The sequence below is a fragment of the Oncorhynchus tshawytscha genome, linkage group LG21 (genome assembly GCF_018296145.1).
Source record: "Oncorhynchus tshawytscha isolate Ot180627B linkage group LG21, Otsh_v2.0, whole genome shotgun sequence".
Taxonomy (NCBI): Eukaryota; Metazoa; Chordata; class Actinopteri; order Salmoniformes; family Salmonidae; genus Oncorhynchus; species Oncorhynchus tshawytscha.
In genome coordinates, this window is record NC_056449.1 from 36747476 (window position 1) to 36752347 (window position 4872).

Genomic DNA, 4872 nt, shown 5'->3' on the forward strand with positions numbered 1-4872 from the left:
ACTTGTCAACTAATCATCAAGCCCTCAATGAGTTCAATCAGGTGAGTTTGTCCAGGGCTACAACAAAAATGCGGGCTGTTGAGGGTACTGGAGGACTGGAGATGGGAAACACTCCTGTAACCCACTTCACAAAAATGTGGGCTGTTGAGGGTACTGGAGGACTGGAGATGGGAAACACTCCTGTAACCCACTTCACAAAAATGTGATTTGAGATTGATTATTTCTGTCTGATGGTTCAACGTTGCACCAGTCACTGACTCCCCCCAATGATAGAGAAATTGTTGCAGCAGGCCAATAAGATGACTGATCTCCACGTTGCCTCTCAATTTGTTCCCTTGATGTTTATGAGAAATATTTGAAACAACGTTTTAAACTTATAGAAACAATAGTATGAATCAATATTTCATCTCATCTGACATTGAAATTGAGAGTGAAACACATGATGATTTGACAATGGGTGTGTTCTGTATTCCAGCAACTTCTGTCAGTAGTTACAGTATACCGTGGGTGTGTTCTGTATTCCAGCAACTTCTGTCAGTAGTTACAGTATACCGTTAGTCCCGTGGAGTCACTGTCAAATGTCATCTAGTGGTTGTGTATATCATACCGAGGATGGAAACCTGTAGGCCTAATTAGTTAGGTTTGAACCAAGATGACATGACCCTGGTCAGGACGGTTACATCACAGTAATAACAGTCATTAGATCCTCCCCTTAGTTTCCCAGACACTTCGTCAGACAACATAGAAGCTGAACATAGGAGTGGTTTCATGTTTTTCAAAACGTTATCACTGTCAAGTAAAATGCATACACAGTTAAATATCTGCTATCTACTGTAAAATAGAAACATTGGAATAATCACTTCTGAAAATGCATATCCTCCCAGTCTCTAAATAATGTCAACAACAACAAAAAATAAAGTAAAAAGCACACCTCAGAGTGCCTTCTGTCTAGAAGGCAGCATAGAGTTAAATTTAGGAGCGTCTGTCAGATCCTCCCACCCCCTGAAGGGGGAGGGGATCAGGGGGGCTGCTTGGGCCAGCCCACTGTAAATGTCTTCTGTGTGAACTTGTGTAGCAGTTAGATTGACCCAGGAGCCTGCACAGCTGACTTCTCTTCTGCCTTTTCTGCTTGTTGGTGTTCTAAAGGTAAGACGGAGTATCCTCCAGAATGACTTGCTGTGATTTAGCCAGTAAGGACTTCTCAGCTAACGTGGCACTAGAAACATTGTGCAGTGTTTTGAGTTGCTGTGATACTTGAACTATGTCAGGGTTTTCACAGTGTTTATATGCACAACAGTGATTGGAGGCTTTCCTGTGGTTGTAAAAAAGAGCAGTTATATTCAAGTTATGCTTGAAAATCATAGTTTATTTCTTGACCGCACCTTGAAAGTTAAAGTATATTGTGTGAGAGAGTAATGACACAACAAAATATATATTATATTTGAAGGGTGCATAGGTTAAAAGGTTTTAGTGCAAAATTTGAAATGAGTAAATATTTATTTTGAAACTATTGTTAAAATAGAATGTTTATTTTAACAGAATATAGAAAAGTTATAGTCAAACAATTGATGTCCTTTTTCATTCATTCTCTTTTGGAACAGCACAATGTTCCAGAAGTATTGTGTGCCACATAGTCACTAGTAGGAGTGGTGGAGGGGGATGGGGCTCGACAAAGCCTGAGAGAGACAGAGAGAGAGACAGAAAGAGAGAGATGTTTACTGTTATTTTTTTATTCACTTTTGTTCATTTCCTACTTCACTTGCTTTGGCAATGTTAACATATGTTCCCCATGCCAATAAAGCCCTTGAAATGGAATGGAATTGAGAGAGAGAGAGAGAGAGAGAGAGAGAGAGAGAGAGAGAGAGAGAGAGAGAGAGACACAGAGAGAGAGAGAGAGAGAGAGAGAGAGAGAGAGAGAGAGAGACACAGAGAGAGAGAGAGAGAGAGACAGAGAGAGAGAGAGAGACAGAGAGAGAGACAGAGAGAGAGACAGAGAGAGAGAGAGAGAGAGAGAGAGAGAGAGAGAGAGAGAGAGAGAGACAGAGAGAGACAGACAGAGAGAGAGACAGAGAGAGAGAGACAGAGACAGAGAGAGAGAGAGAGACAGAGACAGAGAGAGAGACAGAGAGAGAGAGAGAGAGAGAGAGAGAGAGAGAGAGAGAGAGAGAGAGACAGAGACAGAGAGACAGAGACAGAGACAGAGAGAGAGAGAGAGAGAGAGAGAGACAGAGAGACAGAGAGACAGAGAGAGACAGAGAGAGACAGAGAGAGAGACAGAGAGAGAGAGACAGAGAGAGAGAGAGAGAGACAGAGAGAGACAGAGAGAGAGAGAGAGACAGAGAGAGAGACAGAGACAGAGAGAGAGACAGAGACAGAGAGAGAGACAGAGAGAGAGAGAGAGAGAGAGAGACAGAGAGAGAGAGAGAGAGAGAGAGAGAGAGAGACAGAGAGAGAGAGAGAGAGAGAGACAGAGAGAGAGAGAGAGACAGAGAGAGAGACAGAGAGAGAGAGACAGAGACAGAGAGAGAGAGAGAAATAGACAGAGAGAGAGAGAGAGAGAGAAATAGACAGAGAGGAGCTATTTTCAAAACAGATCCCTCCCTCCACTCCCAATTACTTCCATCAAAAGGAATGCATGTTACCATGGCAATCCCCACCAGCTGTTTAGGGGCTTTGTGAGACCTTGCAGATGTCTGTCTGATGGACTCTGAGTTTGACAAACTCTCTGTCCACTGTTCTGCCTGAGAAGAACTGCAACTTTTAATACAAATAAATACTTTTAAAACAAGAAAAGGGACAACCATCTATTCTCAATTGCCTTTTTGTACAATGATATAACTCTATTAGGACATATTAGTCAATGTTTTTATATTTTTTCCTCGTGTTTGGAAGTTGTCAGCTTTTCAGGAAAAGCCCGTTTCACCCGTTGAGAAATCAAAGCTGGCTTATAGGATCTATTTTTTTTCTTCAGTCTAGCAGTGAACTAAATGTATTCAGGTTTGAGTTAAAGACTCAAGAATGGCAAACTGTTTACGCAATGGAAAGTTATTTTTCTTCACTTATCCTCTTGCCTTTTGGTTAATTTAAATACTTTATTTAACTGTCTAACTTAGTATGAGAGGAGGTCGCATTTCCCTCCTCTAGTTGTTTGGTTCTATGTGCTGAAGGGTAGCTACTGTTGTGCAGAGTTTAAAGTTTAAACCAATTCAAGAAAGAGAGAAAGGACTGTGGACATTTTGAATTGGCTGCATGGCAACCCTAAGAAAGCTCTAATCCTCGACAGGAAGGAAGTTATTGTCCTCATGCCATCTCTTCACCAACAGTCTGACGTGGACATGGCAAAAATCTAAACTCGAGTCAGCATTAAAAAAAATACGATGGAATTAACCATAGAGTCCTTAGCTAGACCAGGAACGCCGGATCTCACTCCTTCACTTCTTTAACCACTGAGCAAATGTACAGAATCACAAGGGGATGGAAACACAGGGGGATGGGTGTGAGAGGGAGAGGGAGAGACTCAGAGGAGGAGAGAGGAGAGAGGTTTAGATTTACAGGAAGCAGGAACGTATTGTCTAGTGACACTCCTCTGGCTCCGTGCCAGTACAGCTAGAGCGATGAGGGTCTGTAGGCCTGTATCCAGTGTTGCAGACTGACTAGCCCACTGTAGATGACAAAAGAGCTTCTGTGTTACGTAGTAAATGACTGACATACTCTATATAGCCACATCAGGCCAGACTTCAGAGGGAAATGTGTTTATTAAAGAAACACATGTACAGCAAACTCCATACTCAGTACAAACTCAAACACCTGATTGGCACAGATTTTGTATTAGTTACAGCTTTCTGGATTTTATTTTTATTTTTATGTGAGACAGGCGTGTGTTTGAAGTTTGGGACCAGTAGACAAACTGAGAGGATTTAAGTTGAGAGAGAATGACAGAGAAAGGGTTTAACACATATTTAAGTTATAGGACTCAGGAATTCCATTCAGATTTGTATCTTAGGCACATGTTTCAACCCACTGCTTTAAGGTTAACCCTCTGAGACAGAGACCAAGAAAGAGAGAGGTGATGGTGGGATAGGGATGATTTAAACGGCTCAGGTGACTAAATCTTAACTTGGGTTACATGGACTCCATATATCAGTCCTTGACTTTTCTCCCATTCTCTTTTGTGTAGCTTAGAGGTCCCGTGTGTTATGAATGGCCCATGTGTTATGAATGGCCCATGTGTTATGAATGGCCCACGTGTTATGAATGGCCCACGTGTTATGAATGGCCCACGTGTTATGAATGGCCCATGTGTTATGAATGGCCCGTGTGTTATGAATGGCCCATGTGTTATGAATGGCCCATGTGTTATGAATGGCCCATGTGTTATGAATGGCCCACGTGTTATGAATGGCCCACGTGTTATGAATGGCCCACGTGTTATGAATGGCCCACGTGTTATGAATGGCCCGTGTGTTATGAATGGCCCGTGTGTTATGAATGGCCCATGTGTTATGAATGGCCCATGTGTTATGAATGGCCCCATGTGTTATGAATGGCCCGTGTGTTATGAATGGCCCCATGTGTTATGAATGGCCCGTGTGTTATGAATGGCCCATGTGTTGTGAATGGCCCATGTGTTGTGAATGGCCCATGTGTTGTGAATGGCCCACGTGTGTCAATATAAAAACTCCTGAGACTTTTTCTCAGGTGGAGCACTTTGATTTGTTGTGAAAAGGTGTCATTTAAAGCACAGTAAAATATGCTTGCTATTCAAATAGCTTGCTATTCAAAGAACGATAACATCAAGATTGGGATATACGTTGTGAACATACCTATTCCGACGGTTCTGGAATAGGTTCTCAACATTTGACATGTTGTGAG

The 4872-nt window shown here is 42.2% G+C and overlaps 1 protein-coding gene across 1 annotated transcript in view; it reads left to right on the top strand.

Annotated features, from left to right (window-relative positions):
* Positions 1–1010: 1010 nt before the first annotated feature.
* LOC112221267 (SPARC) overlaps positions 1011–4872 on the top strand; it is a 21142-nt gene continuing 17280 nt past the window's right edge. Inside the window, exon 1 of the mRNA XM_024383436.2 lies at positions 1011–1146. The gene's annotated coding sequence lies outside the window, so the exon portion shown is untranslated. The remainder of the gene's footprint in view (positions 1147–4872) is intronic.